Below are 16,584 nucleotides of genomic sequence, written 5' to 3'. Positions count from 1 at the left end.
CACCCTGACAACATTTATTTCTTTGTAGAATCAACACTAAGAACTTCTGGTTCCAGAAAAGATAGAGTAGACACATTTCTTCCTATTACTCCTAGTAAGTACAGTAAGTCCTCAATGTCATGAATAGGTTCTTGGAAACTGCAACTTTAGGTGAAACAATGTACAGTAGGTCCTGAAATAACATTGTTTTGTCCGATGTGTTTCATTATAACAGTGATGAGACAAATAAAAATTTGTTTTGTTGTATGTTACTTTGCATTGTTAAAGTCACAGTTTCTGAGAACCTATTGCTGATGTGAGGACTTACTGTGCAAGTAAAAACACTGTAGTTTAAATAGAAAACAAACATAAGAAGGTTAAGAAAGGTAGAGAAAATCATGCAGAGAAGCTACCTACCCTGGGATCTAAGGAATAACATGGTGGTGCATCCCTGAGTCTTCTTTTAACCTCAAGCAATCTGGAGAAGCCTGTAACATTTTAATGCCAACAGACATAGAACAAAAAGACTCAAGAAGTTTGCTGTCTCTAGCCAAAGGACTCAGAAATGAGCAGTCTGGCGAGACAGAAAACTTTTAGAAAATAACCATCCTTCTCCACCCAAATGTCATGGGAAAACTTGTATCCCCACATGCACTTCATCAGCAAAAGCCACATGGGGAGCTTAAACTTTCAAATCTTGCCAGCTGTAACATGGCATCCCCTCCCCCACGCCACTCATTGGGGTGGTGTCAGAGAAGGTCAAGTTGAGTTCTGAGACTTTCCTCCTTGTCATGCAGTAAATGAGGCCCTGATATAGTTTGAATGTTTGTTCCCTCAAAATCTAATGTTAAAATATGATCCCCAATGTTACAAGTGAGTGTGATAGAAGGTGTTTGGCTGGATCCCTCATATATGGCTTGGTGCTGTCCTTGCAGGAATGAGTGAGTTCTTACTCTATGAGATCACATGAGAGCTGGTTGCCTAGCCGAGCTCTAGGAACAGGGCTACCACCCTTCAGACCCCTGAATGATAGAGCCACCAGCAGCTTGTACCCTTAGCCTAAAAACACTGCAGGCACTCAATACCAATCTGTGAAGGCAGCCACAGGCGCTGCACCCTGCAAATCCACAGGGGCAGAGCTGCCCAAGGCCTTGGGGAGCCCGCCCCTTGCACTAGTGTGGGCTGAATACAGGACATGGAGTCAAGGATTATTTTAAAGCTTTAAGGTTTAATGTCTGCCCTGCTGGGCTTCAGACTTGGATGGGGCTTGTTGCCCCATTTTCTTTTGGCCAATTTATCCCTTTTGGAATGAAAATGTTTGACAAATGCCTGTGCCACCATTTAATCCTACAGGCACATAGGTGGAAGAAACTTGCCTTGAGTATCAGATGAGACTTTGGACTTTGGACTTTTAATTGAATTGATGCTAAAATGAATTCAGACTTTAGGGGACTACTGAAAAGGGATAATTGTGTTTTGCAATGTGGAAAAAAAAACACGAAATTTGGGGGCCTGTGAAAAAATGATATAGTTTGGATGTTTTTACCCTCCAAGTCTCATGTTAAAATATAATCCCCAGTGTTAGAGGTGGGGCCTAGTGGGACACGTTTGGAGCATGGGGGTGAGTCCTTCATGAATAGATTGGTGTTGTCCTCATGGTAATGAATGAGTTATTCCTCTATGAGTTCATGTGAGATCTGGTTGTTTAAAAGAGCCTGGCATCTCCTCCCTCTCTCACTTTTTTCCTCTCTCACCATGTGACACACTGGCTCCCCTTTGCCCTTTGCCTTCAGTCATGATCATAAGCCTCTTGAGGACCTCGCCAGGAGCAGATACAAGCACTAGGCTTCTTGTACAGCCTGCAGAACCATGAGCCAAACAAACCACTTTTCTTTATAAATTACCCAGTCTCAGGTTGCTTCATAGCAACACAAAACAAACACTGGCTCCTATTTCACAATGTCAGTGGAGGTCACTTGGACAGCTGTAATGAGGCATCTTTCAACTTCCCAGCTAGGAAGGCGTCAACAGAGGCCTAGAGAGGAGGCTGAACTTTTCCATTTGAACAGCAGATGTGAGCTGCCCTTTACCCCTGGCATATCAACAGAAATTAAGTGGAGAACCTGGAAAGATGCCAGCGTTTAGCAACAGCAAAATAATGCCATTCTTACCCTACTGGTGCAACATCATAAGGATCCTGATAAAAGAAAAAATTTAATAAAATCTAGGGCCTCACAACATAATACCCAAAGTGTTCAGAATACAGTGGAGGCCAGGCGCAGTGGCTCACGCCTATAATCCCAGCACTTTGGAAGGCCAAGGTGGGCGGATCATGAGGTCAGGAGTTTGAGACCAGCCTGGCCAATATGGTGAAACCATGTCTCTACTAAAAAAAAACAAAAAATACAAAATTAGCCAGGCATGGTGGTGTGCGCCTGTAATCTTAGCTAACAGGGAGGCTGAGGCAGGAGAATCACTTGAATCCTGGAGGTGGAGGTTGCAGTGAGCCGAGATCATGCCACTGCACTCCAGCCTGGACGACAGAGCAAGACTCCATCTCAAAACAATAAAAAAACAGAATACAGTGAAAAATCACTGGTTATTTATAAAACCAGGAAAATCTTAACTTGAATGACAAAAAGACAACAGATGCTGACTCTGAGATGATGCAGATGTTAGTATTATCTGATAAGGATTTTGAGACAGCCATCATGAACTGCTTCAATGAGCAATTACAAATACGACTAAAATGAAAAAAATAGAGACTTGGAACAAGAAAATGAGAAAGTCTCAGGAAAGAAATATAAAATATAAAGATGAAAATAATAGAAATTTTAGAACTGAAAACTACAATAACCAAATCCAAACTCACTGGATGGGCTCAACAGCAGGACAGAGAATAGAGAAAATTATCAGCAAACTTGAACATGGAGAAATAGTTAATACCAAATCTTTTGTTAGATTTATACCTAAGTATGTCACTTTTGGGAGGTGTTAATATAAATGGTTATATTCCAAAGAGATCAGATCTGTAGAAAACTGTTTATTGTGGGATAATGTGTACTACCAAAGTTTGTGCACAATTCTAATTCCATCATTAGAAAGCTATTAGGTAAACAGCAATGCTTCTACATCATGAATAATGTGCAATCATAAATGAAAAATGATTATCTCTTTACATTAATATTCAGTGATTTCCAGGGTCAGTAAGTTTAAAAACCAAGATTAAGAGAAGTATATATGGCATACTACATTTTGTGTAAGGAAGGAGAAAAAGGAGAATTCTGAGAAGATGACAATGATGAGACTTCGATCCATCTATTAGGAAAGATAGAGCTGACAGATGCAGGAGGCAGATACGGGAACCTGCCCAGGATCTTGCCTGGGCATGCTCACAATGAACTGGGGGCCCGTATGTTCACTGGGAGAATGGGGTGGAGCCACCAGGAATTCACACCTTATACTGGGGGAGGGGCCTGGCCTCTTCAGCTTGTGTGAAGTGGTCTGGTCTTCAATCTGTGAGGTGGTAGCATGTTGGTGGGACCCCTTCTTTCTTTGCTGAGCTTTCTTTTTGCCTAATAGATCTACCCTCCTCATCCTTCAATTTGTCCATGTGCCTAATTTTTCTTGGTTGTGAGACAGAAACCTGGATTTTAGCTGAACTAAGGAGCAAAAAATCCTGCATCATTTGGTAGCCTGTAGAGGGACATGAGGAGGGGTGAGTAAAGTGCGGACCCAAAAATCTCTTTCCCTTTCATTTCTGAGCCTTTTTGTCCTCACACTTCTTCTGACGGTAGAGGAAACTGCTCCCCCGCCCCACAACACCCATCGCTCTTGGGGGTCAGGAACTTTGGCCCTGGTCCAACCCAGTCTTTTCTATGGCATTTTCCTTCTTTTTGGGGGAACTGTAATGGCATCTATCATTTATTTTACAATATTGGGGATGTTCCACCCCCACCCCAGTGGCCTCAGGTACACGTACAGGATTGACAGGTGAGCAGTGGCTCCCTGCCCCCCTTCCCTTTTGGCTGGGGCACATGGCCGTGTCTGCTGCATGTGCGTGCCAAACACACACACACAGGGCAACAGCCACGCAGGGCAAAAATGAACCACAGCCACTACCCAGGCCCCAAGGCAGCCTCAGGGTCCCATGCCCTGCACCGACAGCTGGCCAGCGTTCCCCACCACATACCCCTGGAGTCTTCCCCTCCCCTGGCCAAGGGGTCCAGCTCAGTCCAAACCCCAGGGAAGAAATAGCAATTAAAAATTTCTCTCCCAGTTGAAGAAACTCATTTGCATAAGAATAAGAGTTTCCTTCTCCAGGCATCTTTTTCTTTTCTCCATTTTTCAGCAATTAACATGGCGCTGTATTTAGGTTTTTTTTTTCCTTTCTCCACCAGGTCAGAAGTTAACTTTTATGTGAGAGGCATTTTTTTTTTCCTTTTAGAAGATGTTTTATTAGGTTGGGACCCCAATTCACAAGACACCCTTTTCTATCCTTTGTTGGAGGAAGACTCAAATCCACAGCTTCACCTTAGCATTCTGCTTATAAGGAGTTCATGCAACCCAACCCGCCAGAGACATTTTTGTCCCAAATTCAATTCCAAGTTCAGGAACTCAAAGGCTACTGACAGCAGGGGAGATAGGGCATACGTGGGCAAGAGAGGATGATCCCACCCCCAGACCCCTCTGTTAACATGGGTGAAAGCTGCTTTGATACCCATGGGTGGCAACCTGTTGTGATTGCTGGAACTCAGAAATATAAGGATGGAATAAAGAAAGAGACATGGCTTGCTTTCTCTACCTCACGTACCATGGGTATTTGCTAGGAAAAGAAGGGAACTGGGGACACCTTGCTCCTCTCTTACTAGATGAGTAGCCATTCATCTTCCATCTGTACCTCTTTGAATGCATCCTGAGTCCTGGGTCTCCTTTGAAAAAATGCCATATTTTTCCTTTTTCCTCCTCTGTTCACAGATGTAGCCTCCAAACTGGGAAAAGTTAACTTCCCAAGCTTTAAACTAGTTGTCTTGGGATTGAGCTCAGTGGGGAGGGAACACAGAAGCCTGACATGCTGGCAAAAGGGGCCTGACATGCTGGCAAAAGGGTAAGAGGTGTTTTTTTTTGTTTTTTTTTTTTTGTTTTTTTTACCAGTTGAGCTTTTGGCCCCACTCTCCCTGTGCAAACTGGTAAAGGGAATGATAAGGATCACTGTTTATATTCTCTGTAAAGTTTTAATTATGAAAAAGGATTCAGGAGGTTGGTCTTAAGCTGTAGCCAATCTGGTGTGCTTTGCATGCTTCTCTATATGGTTCTGTAAGAAAGAGGGGTACCTTAGATTGGGATGTGGGCCTAGGACTCCATAGGCCTTCTGCTCAAGCCAGCCTGGAAAACTGGTCAGTGGCAAACTTTGCTGAAGGCCTCCATCATATTTTATGTACTTGGAAGCATGACCTGTAACCATGTGGCAGTGCTTTGTTTTAGCCTCTGCCATTTTACAATGGTGGCCCAGGTTCAATCCTGGCTTAGGGAATGAGTTCTTTCTGGTTCGATATCTGTGTGACCTTTACCATTTGTTGATTCTCTTCCCCTCCATGAACTACCTTGAATTTTCCTTTCTGTGAGCACCTGGGAAGTTACCTTTCATAAAGTTCAAAAGCTAGAAATATTGGCTGCTTGGCATGGCTAAAGTTGCGTAATAAGGGATTTAAAAGGACTTTCTTAAAGAGTGCTCATCTTAACTAAAAGCGGATATCCAAGTTATAGGTATATTTAAAAGGTTTTTATGTTTTTCTCTTCTTGGATCTTGTTTTGCTGGAAAAAGGTTTTTTTTTCTCAGACAGCTGAATTCTTTTTCTCCCTTAAGGCATGCATGAGAGGCCCTAAAATAATTTCTGATGGCCTGGGGCTGCTTGGGAAAAACAGAAAAGGTGCCACAGATTCCATTTTGGGAGAGACCTCTATTTTCCTCATGGAGCCCCAGGAATTGGAGGCAGATGAATCCCTCTCAAAATCTGATTTTGTCTTCCAGCTATACCTGTTTTTTAGGCCCTAGAAACTGCATGCTTTCCTAGCCATGCTCTTAAAGGGCCCACTCAGAGGTGAACAGTCCAATTAGGAGATTGCAGAACAGAAAATCTGATAACTATTGGATCTGCTTCTGCTTGTCTGTGTGGTTACATAGATGTAGTGTGTGATGTCTATTTTAAAAAAGAGCTCTAATTAATTGACTTGAAGGATAAGCACTAGGATCAAATATTTGTGAAGAAAAAATAAACGCTGTAATGCCTTTTAGTTCATGTGACTTTAATCATCAATAAATAAAAAGAGACTTATGGATTCTGAACCCCAAAAATTTGAGACAGGTCTCAGTTAATTTAGAAAGTTTATCTTGCCACGGTTGAGGATGTGGCCATGACACAGCCTCAGGAGGTCCTGAAGACATGTGCCCAAGGTGATTGGGGCACAGCTTGGTTTTATACATTTTAGGGAGACATGAGACATCAATCAATATATGCAAGAAGTACATCAGTTCCATCCAGAAAGGTGGAGACAATTCAAAGTAAGGCCCCCCCACCACTGGGGGCTTCCAGGTCACAGGTAGGTGAGAGATAGATGGTTGCATTTTTTTGAGTTTCTGATAAGTATTTCCAAAGGAAGCAATCAGAATATGCATCTATCTCTGTGAGCAGAAAGATGACTGAATAGAATGGGAGGCAGATTTTCCCTGAGTGGTTCCCAGCTTGAGGAGGCCAAGATATTTTCCTTTCACATTTCCCCCCTTTTCTTTTTAAAAATCTTTTGGACAAAGTATTTTACAAGGAAATGAGTCTGTGGTCTTGTTTCATCTGATCTCTCATGGCTAGGATGGTTTATTTCTAGATGTGTAGGTTGCAATAGCTCATTTTTAGCAGGTTGTAAAGTCTCATGTCCTGTGAAGAGAAAACAGTGGTGTGATGGTTAATACTGAGTGTGAACTTGATTGGATTGAAGGATACAAAGAATTGATCCTGGGTGTGTTTGTGAGGCTTTTGCCAAAGGAGATTAACATTTGACTCAGTGAGCTGGGAAAGGCAGATTGGGTGGGCACAATATAATTAGCTGCCAGCACAGCTAGAATATAAGCAGGCAGGAAAATGTGAAAAGAGAGACTGGCCTAGCCTCCATCCTCCCGTGCTGGATGCTTCCTGCCCTTGACTATCAGACTCCAGGTCCTTCAGTTCTACAACTTGGACTGGCTCTCTTTGCCCCTCAGCCTGCTGATGACCTTGTGATCATGTGAGTTAATGAAGCAGAAAATGTAAAAAGAAAAATAAGTAAAGGGAAAAACAAGTTTTCCTGTACTTGGCTAACTCACTCCAAGGCCAGCAATAGGCAGAGCCCTAGTGGGGCCTTGATAAAACTATCTGAAAAGCCAGAGCCCAAAGGAATGAGCTCCAGAGACTCTCCCAACACCTCCCCCACCCAGAGCAAGGATAAGAAAAACAAGTTCTTCTTATCAGTTTCCCCCTTTGAAATTCTTTCCCTATACCATTATCCTTTGATCTCTTCTCACAACTACTTTTGTAACTATTTCTGCAAGTTTGCAAGGATTTTGTAAGTTCCTGTTTTCCAGCTGTGCAGTATGGCAACGGTCACAAGACATGCCTGAGTTGTAAAACCTGTCACTGTTTGAAAAACTGCCTTTGTTCTGCTTCTGTAAGCTTGCTTACCTACCTTACAGGTTTTGCACCCTTTTCAGATGTATGTATAAAAGTCAAGCGCTGTCTTTGTTTGGTGCTCAGCCTTTGGATATGAATCCGCTGAGTCGGTGGCCACCTAAAAAAATCCTTCTGTTCCACCCATTGGTCTCTCTGGTCTCCTGATTCCTGCAACATTTTGGTGAGCCAGCCAGGGGCAGAGACAACAGGTTTGCTGTCTCCTTTGCCTGTAGGTCTGGGCTCCTGGGCTGGGGGAGACCCGTGACCTCACGTGCCACTGGGGGAACTCAAACCCAGAGAAGGAAGCAGCTCTCCCACGACTTGGTGCCCCTCCCTGACATGGTGTTAATCCTTACCATCCCGCAGGCTGAGGAATGGAGACCATACACAAAAAAGACACAGGCCCAGACCTGCCTCATATGCTGGGGATAGAGGAATTGTTTGGGTTACTTACTAAAATTCCTGGAGTATGGGCTGAAGATAACCCTCTGGGATGGCTGTAAATTAGGCACTGGTAGTAGAAGAATTAAAACGAGGAGCAACTCTGGTTCAGGTTCACCAGTACCCACTCCCCTGAGAAGCCATTTGGGGCATTTACAACCACTTAAAGTGGCTCTATGATCCTGGAATCTTAGTCCAATACCAGTCACCCTGGAACACTCCACTTACTAGTACAAAAACCAGGGTCTGGTGAATATAGGCTGGTGCAAGATTTACGTGCTGTAAACCAGGCTACAGTTACCATCCCTCCAGTGGTACCAAACCCGTATACTTTAATGGGACTCATTCCGGCAAGTGCTGCTTGGTTTACTTGCCTAGACTTAAAAGATGCCTTTTTCTGCCTTTGCCTAGCACCAAGTAGTCAGCACCTCTTTGCATTTCAATGGGATGATTCAGTCACAGGCACAGGGGAGCAACTCACCTGGACTAGGCTCCCACAAGGATTCAAAAACTCTCCCACAATTTTTGAGGAAGCATTGGCCTCAGACCTCAAGGCCTACACCCTGCCAAATAATAACTGTGCCTTGCTCCAATATATAGACGATCTCCTTTTAGCAGCCCCAACCCATGAGGACTGTTACCAAGGAACCCAAGACTTCCTCCACCTCCTATGGAAAGCTGGTTATAAAGTATCCAGAAAGAAAGCCCAAATTTGCCAGGAAAGAGTTAAATATTTAGGCTTCATAGTGAGTCAAGGGGAATGCCAGCTCAGCAATGAACAAAAACAGCCTGTTTGTGCACTCCCAACTCCAACAACTTGGCACCAAATAAGAGAATTCTTGGGGGCAGCAGGGTTCTGCCGTATCTGGATCCCAAATTTCTCATTAATGGCCAAGCCCTTGTATGAAGCCACAAAGTTGGGGGGAAAGGAACCCCTCCTCTGGGAGGCTGACCAGGAGAAGGCGTTTAAACAAATTAAAGAAGTCTTAACCCAGGTCCCAGCCTTAGGACTGCCAGATATAACTAAGACTTTCTTTCTATATGTCCATGAACGAAAGGGAATAGCTATAGGGGTCCTGACTCAAGTCATGGGATCATGGCATCGCCTGGTGGCACACTTATCCAAACAATTGGACTCTGTGGTGCTAGGATGGCCTCCTTGCCTCAGGGCACTAGCTGCCACTGCCCTATTGGCACAAGAAGCTGACAAAATGACTCTAGGGCAGCAACTAACCATCCAGGTACCACACTTGGTTATAACGTTAATGGATCAGAGACGGCACCATTGGTTATCAAATCCGAGGATGACTCAGTACCAGGGGCTCCTACGTGAAAATCCCCACATAACTTTGGAAACAGTAAACACCCTTAACCTGGCTACCTTGCTCCCAATCGAATGGGGATCCCCCTCCATGACTGTGTGGAAACAGTAGATGAGGTGTTCTCAAGCCAGGGAGACCTTACAGACCAACCCCTCAGGGACCCAGATGTTGAATACTTTACAGATGGAAGCTCTTTTATGCTGGAGGGGGTCCGCCAAGCTGGGTATGCAGTAGTAACACTGGACTCAGTGATAGAGGCTCAACCTTTGCCTACAGAAACTTCCACTCAGAAGGCAGAGCTAATAGCCCTGACAAGAGCTCTTTTGCTGGCAAAAGACAAAAAAGTCAATGTTTATACAGATTCCAAGTATGCCTTTGCCACATTGCATGTTCATGGAGCTATATATAAGGAGAGAGGACTAATAACTTCTGGGGAAAAATAAAGTACAAAGAGGAAGTTTTACAGCTCTTAGATGCTGTATGGGCCCCAAAGAAGCAGCTGTTATGCACTGTATGGGGGCACCAGAGGTCCAGGACACTAGAGGCCAAAGGAAACAGAAAGGCAGACAGGGAAGCAAAACAGGCTGCAATGACTACTTCACATCCTGGAGAGGAAGCCCTGGCTATGCCTCTCCTCCCAGAACCTCCCCTCCTGGAGGTCTCAAGTTACTCTCCAAATGAGAAGGCCTGGTTTGCCCAAGAATCCGGAAAATATATTGAGGGAGGATGGTGGAAATTCTCTGATGGGAGACTAGCCATTCCTGAAATGGTGGCTTCCAAATTTGTAAGACAATTCTATCAAGGAACTCACATGGGGAAAACAGCACTAGAAATGTTACTGGGACACCATTTCTATGTGCTGCGGCTCACTGCCATCACCTAAGCTGTTTGTGAACAATGTCTAACTTGTGCCCAGAACAACCCATGACAGGGGCCCACTCGGCCCCCAGGGATTCAGGAAATGGGAGCCACAATCTGTGAAAATCTGCTTATGGACTTCACTGAGCTGCCCCGAGCAGGGGACTATCGGTACATGTTAGTACTCATCTGCACCTTTCCAGGATGGATTGAGGCTTTCCCCACCAGAATAGAGAAAACATGAGAAGTGACTAAAGTACTGTTAAGAGACATTATCCCCAGGTTTGGACTGCCCCTAACTCTAGGGTCAGACAATGGACCAGCATTTGTAGCCGCAATAGTTCAAAAACTAACACAGCTGTTAAAAATAAGAGAAATTACACACAGCCTACCAGCCACAGAACTCAGGTAAAGTGGAGCACATGAACCAGACACTCAAACAGCCACTGAAGAAATATTGCCAAGAGACCCATCTAAGGTGGGATCAGGTCCTACCCATGGTCCTCCTCCAAGTCAGGTGCACCCTTACCAAACAAACTGGGTATTCACTCTATGAAATCTTGTTCGGCCGGCCACCCCCAATCATAGGTCAAATTAAGGGTCATCTCCGGGAGCTAAGGGAATTAACCGTAAGAAAGCAAATGCAGGGCTTAGGGATAGCCATGCAAGATGTTCATGGCTGGGTACGGGAAAGAATGCCCATAAGCCTGGCAGACCCAGCACACCCCTTTAAACCCGGGGACTCTGTTTGGGTCAAGAAATTGAATCCAACCACTTTGGGACCCCTATGGGATGGGCCCCATACTGTAATCTTGTCCACTCCCACTGCTGTTAGAGTTGCAGGAATTGTTCCTTGGATCCACCCCATTTGGCAGAAACCAGCAGTCCAAGACAAGTGGACCAGCCAACAGGACCCAGACCATCCAACCCGGCTAATCCTATGATGGGACTGAGTTGCCATTAAGGATGGTGACAGCCCTGCTCTGGTCACTCCAGAAGCTGACCAGTCTACACATGGCTGAAGCTTGAGGAGACAACAGCCGTGCTCTAGTTACCCTGGAAGCTTACTAGTCTATGCATGGCTGAAGCTTAAGTTGTCATCAGGGAAGTAATGTGTCTAGAGATCTTAAGCCTAGTAATTTTCCTTATAATATTAATTGTTTTACTGTTGTTCTGTTGCTTTGCTCAACCTCCTCCACTGGGTAAAAACCTCTTTTGTCCTTGCTGGGTATAAAGATGCTGCTCTTTACTTTGTTCCTACTCCTCCCCATCAGGGCACTCCCTTTACCTGTGCCAGGGGATGGGCCCATAGAAGGGTGCCCCCACTGTACTCACACCACAGGTTCGGGGAGCACAGTAACTAGAACCCTGTTATATCACACTTACTGTAAATGTACAGGGACTTGCCGAGGAACTTGTATTCACAATCAGATGACCTACTTAGTCTGTGACCTGGGAAATGACCAGCCTTATATATGTTATTATGCTAATTCCCCACCTTATGAGTCCATCTGGTTTGAGGTCTATGTTGGGCTAAAAGAATGGAACCTTCTAACCCTAACCAAAAAGGTCCCTCCCTCCTACAGGGGGCCTATTTCCTTGTATTTTGATGCCTGCCAAGCTGCATACATCAGCTACTCTTATCCTGTAGTTTCTTGTGACGGCCTATCATGGGAAAGATACTATAGTAACTGTCACAAGTATATATGCGCACCAAGGAGAGGAAGCTTTCAAGAGAAGACCCCTCTTTGCTCCCTGAGATCTCTGGAAGCAGACTGTCAGGCCAGCATGATGTGGTCCATTGACCCTGTAGAAAGTCAGGGACGACCACAGGAGACAGTCAGGCTTACCAAAATGCCAGCAAAACCATATTGTAAGACGAGAACCTGCAATCCTTTAAATTTTACCATCTTGGAGCCAAATCTGCCCATATGGACTACAGGTTACCCCATGACATTATGGATCAGTGGTCAGGGAACTGACCCAGGAGTCTATTTATATATTATAAAGAAAACTCGGACCCATTCAACCCAACAATTCTGGGTTTTTGAGTCATTCTATGAGCACATCCACCAGGAGTTGCCTGAACCTTCTACCTTGGCCAGATACCTCTTTCCCCAACTAGCTGAAAATATAGCTAGCAGCTTGCATGGCTCCTCATGTTACATTTGTGGGGGAACCAACATGAGAGATCAATGGCCATAGGAAGCAAGGGAGCTAATGCCCCAAGATAACTTTACTCTGAATGTCCCCTCCCCCAAACCAACACTCACAAGCTCAAGCGTCTGGCTCTTAAAAACTTCTATTGTTGGGAGACTCTGCATTGCTCACTGGGGAAAAGCCTTTACAGACCCAGTAGGAGAATTAACTTGCCTGGGACAACAATATTCCAATGAAACAGTAGGGAAAACTTTATGGTGGGACGGGAAATATAATTCTGCATTGCCCCACCCAAGCCCGTCCAGTTTCCCTTCCTTAAACAACTCTTGGTACCAACTTAATGTTCCAAATATCTGGCAGGCACCCTCTGGCCTCTATTGGATCTGTGGACTGCAGGCATATTGGCAGCTGCCAGCTAAATGGACAGGAGCTTGTGTACTAGGAACAATTAGAACGTCCTTCTTCCTAATCCCTCTAAAGCAGGGAGAAGCCTCAGGTACCCTGTTTATGATGAAACTAAAAGGAGAAATAAAAGGGGGCATAGCCATAGGGAATTGGAAGGATAATGAATGGCCCCCTGAGAGAATAATCCAACATTATGGCCCAGCCACCTGGGCAGAAGATGGAATGTATGGATACCACACCCCTTTTACATGCTCAACCACATCATAAGGTTGCAGGCGGTGCTTGAAATCGTTACTAATGATACTGCAAGAGCCTTAAATCTGCTGGCCAAGCAAGCCACGAAAATGAGATACGCTATTTATCAAAATAGATTGGCCTTAGACCACCTCCTAGCCCAGGAGGGAGAGGTATGTGGAAAGTTCAATCTAATTGTTTCCTAGAAATCGGTGACAATGGAAAAGTCATTGAAGATATAACTGTAAAAATCCAAAAATTAGCCCATGTTTCAGTCCAGATGTGGAGGGGATGGTCTCCAGACTCCCTCTTCGGGGGCTGGTTTTCATCCCTCGGAGGATTTAGGACCTTAGTAGGAATAGTTCTGGCCATATTAGGAGGTTGCTTAATACTCCCTTGTCTCTTACCCCTCCTTGTCAAAAACATCCAATCAGCCATAGAGGCTCTTGTAACAAGCCAAACTACTCAGCTAATGGCTCTAACCAAATAGCAGCCCTTGCCAAGTAAAGAACTAACTCCCCATGAAGAATTAAAATTTGATGATGATGCTTTCTATTAAACTTCATTTATAGGAAGCACCAAAGGGGGGAATAAAGCAGAAAACGTAAAAAGAAAATTAAGTAAAAGGAAAAACAACTTTTCTGTACTTGGCTGACTCCCTCCAAGGCCAGCAATAGGCAGAGCCCTAGCAGGGCCTTGATAAAACTATCTGAAAAGCCAGAGCCCAAAGGAACGCACTCCAGAGACTCTCCCAACACCCCCCCAACCCCGAGCAAGGATAAGAAAAACAAGTGCTTTTTATCAGTTTCCCCCTTTGAAATTCTTTCCCTATACCATTATCCTTTGATCTGCTCTTACAACTACTTTTGTAACTATTTCTGCAAGTTTGCAAGGATTTTGTAAGCTCCTGTTTTCCAGCTGTGCAGTATGGCAATGGTCACAAGACATGCCTGAGTTGTAAAACCTGTCACTGTTTGATAAACTGCCTTTGTTCTCCTTCTGTAAGCTTGCTTACCCACCTTACAGGTTTTGTGCCCTTTTCAGATGTATGTATAAAAGTCAAGCGCTGTCTTTGTTTGGTGTTCAGCCTTTGGATATGAATCTGCTGAATTGGTTGCCACCTAAAAAAATCCTCCTGTCCCACCCATTGGTCTCTCTGGTTTCCTGATTCCCACAACATTAATACTTAATAAGCTCCTATCTATCTATCTATCTATCTATCTATCTATCTGTATGTATGTATGTATTCCATTAGTTCTGTCCCCCTGACTAATACAGATTTTGGTACCAGGAGTGATTCTAGAGGAACAGAATATTAAGGATGGAGTTCTTTTGTTGGTTTTGGGGTTTCTGTGGTTGGTTGCTTAATATGATTAGAACCAAAAATGCTAAGGACTCTACTTCTAATAGTATGGAGAACACTGATAGTACTTGGCACGAACTGTTTAGAGAGTTATGAAAAATAAATGCATTTGACACTCCTGATTCATTGCTCATGAGAGGCAAGAAGTTTAGTGACTCAATACATGATACCTTTGACCATATGTGGAGAACAAGGGAACATAATGAAACTGGTTGGTTGCTCCTAAGTCTAGCAGACAAAGTGATGAAAGAAAATTATGAACTCAGGGATTTTATCTCCTGGCCTCAGAGGCAGATGCTGAGCCTCAAATCTGCTAAGATTGCCCTGAGTGACAGTTTTATCTCCTGTAGAGAAAGAGCTGAAATTATGGAAAAACAGAGACAAGCTCTTATCATGTGAGTGGCTGACCTGGAACAAAAGTTGCATACACAGCCTTGTCAGGTGTCTACTGTTAAAGTGAGGACATTGATTGAAAAAGAATGAGACCCTGCATCTTGGAATGGGGATGTGAAGGAGGACCCTGATGAAGCTGGGGACACTGAGTTTGTAAACTCTGATGAGGCTTTCTTTTTTTGCCGGAAGAAACAGCTACCCTATCCCCAGTAGCAGCAGCATCCCCTCCCTGACCCATGCTGCAATCAGCATTTCCACCTTTGTCTGAGGAGATAAACCCTGTGCTGCCTGAGGCAACAGTGATGGTCTCCCCTGAGGCAATCACCAGGCAAGATAATGTTTATTCTCCTCAAGAGCCATTCCCAATGCCCCTGTTTGCTTCTAGACCTATAACTAGACTAAACTAGCAGGTACCTAAAGGTGAGATTGAGAGTGTGACCCATGAGGAAGTGTGTGACACTTGAACTGCTTGAGTTTTCTAATTTACATAAACAGAAATCTAAATAACAGGCATGGGAATGGATATTAATGGTGTGGGATAATGGTGGAAGGAATATAGTGTTGAATCAGGCTGAATTTATTGATCTGGGCCCTCTAACTAGGACTCTGCATTTAATGTTGCAGCTTGGGGAGTTAAAAAAGGGTCTGATCAGTTTTTTTTTGTTTTGGTTACCTGAAATATGGATTTAAAGATGGCCCACTATGAGTGAACTGGAAATGCCTGATCTCCCTTGATTTAATGTAGAGGAAAGGATCTGAAGGCTTAGGGATATTGGGATGGTGGACTGGATTAGTCACTTTAGACCTACTCATCCCAGCTGGGAGGATCCAGAAGATATACCCTTGACCAATGTCTTGAGAAATAGATTTGTGAGGGCAGCACCTGCATCTTTGAAGAGCCCTATAATTGCTCTTCTCTGTATGTCAGATCTAACCATGGGAACTGCAGTCACTCAACTACAAAATTTATATACAATGGGAATAATTGGATCCCAAAGTGGCAGAGGCCAAGTGGCAGCACTCAACCATCAAAGTCAAGATGGGCATAGCTATCGTAATGGACAGCAGAGGCAAAGCAGCAATCAGAATAGTCTGACTTGTGTAGTCCTCTGGCATTGGCTAATTAATCATGGTGTTCCTAGAAGTGAAATTGATAGGAAGCCTACTGCATTTCTACTTAATTTATACAAGCAGAAAACTTCTAGGTCAAATGGACAAAAGACTAATTCCAATTATAAAAACAGAGAATCACAGCCCCTCGATCAATTTCCAGACTTGAGCCATTTACAGACCCAGAACCCCTTGAATGAAGGGGAGGCTGAGTCCCCTTGAGGAAGGACCCCACTACCTTACCAACAATTTATGCAGTTAATCTTTCTCCCATCCTTCCCCAAGGAAATCTCCAAATCCAGCCTTTTACCAGGGTAAGTGTGTATTGGGGAAAGGGAAAATGATCAGACATTTCGGGGACTACTGGACACTGGCCCGAGCAGGTCCTGAAGGCACAAGTAAGTTACATGAGGAAGTAGCTCAAATGCCCATGGTCTCCACTCCTGCCACCTGCCTTCTCTCCCGCAGCCTGCACCAATGGCCTCATGGGAAATTCCCTATGATCAGTTGACAGAGGAAGAGAAGACTAGGTAGGGCCTGTTCACAGATGGTTCTGCACGATATCCAGGTACCACCCAAAAGTGGACAGCTGTAGCACTAGGACATCCCTGGAGGACAA

The 16,584-nt window shown here is 44.3% G+C and overlaps 1 protein-coding gene across 4 annotated transcripts in view; it reads right to left on the bottom strand.

Moving 5' to 3' along the window:
• The window catches only part of LOC129047340 (disintegrin and metalloproteinase domain-containing protein 21), a 49,828-nt gene that overhangs the window by 17,297 nt on the left and 15,947 nt on the right, over positions 1-16,584 (bottom strand). Inside the window, exons 1-2 of one of the 4 annotated variants that reach the window (XM_063715604.1) lie at positions 7,696-8,911; positions 397-6,911 (exon numbers count right to left, since the gene is read on the bottom strand). The exons of 2 other annotated variants lie outside the window; for them this stretch is intronic. The gene's annotated coding sequence lies outside the window, so the exon portion shown is untranslated. Of the gene's footprint in view, positions 1-396; positions 8,912-16,584 lie in introns of those variants that run through there. One more of the 4 variants, XM_054530263.2, reaches the window with a different exon arrangement.

This window comes from Pongo abelii, chromosome 15 (assembly GCF_028885655.2).
Source record: "Pongo abelii isolate AG06213 chromosome 15, NHGRI_mPonAbe1-v2.0_pri, whole genome shotgun sequence".
Taxonomy (NCBI): Eukaryota; Metazoa; Chordata; class Mammalia; order Primates; family Hominidae; genus Pongo; species Pongo abelii.
The sequence above is the reverse complement of the archived record's forward strand: the minus strand, read 5'-3'. Positions and strand labels throughout refer to the sequence as shown.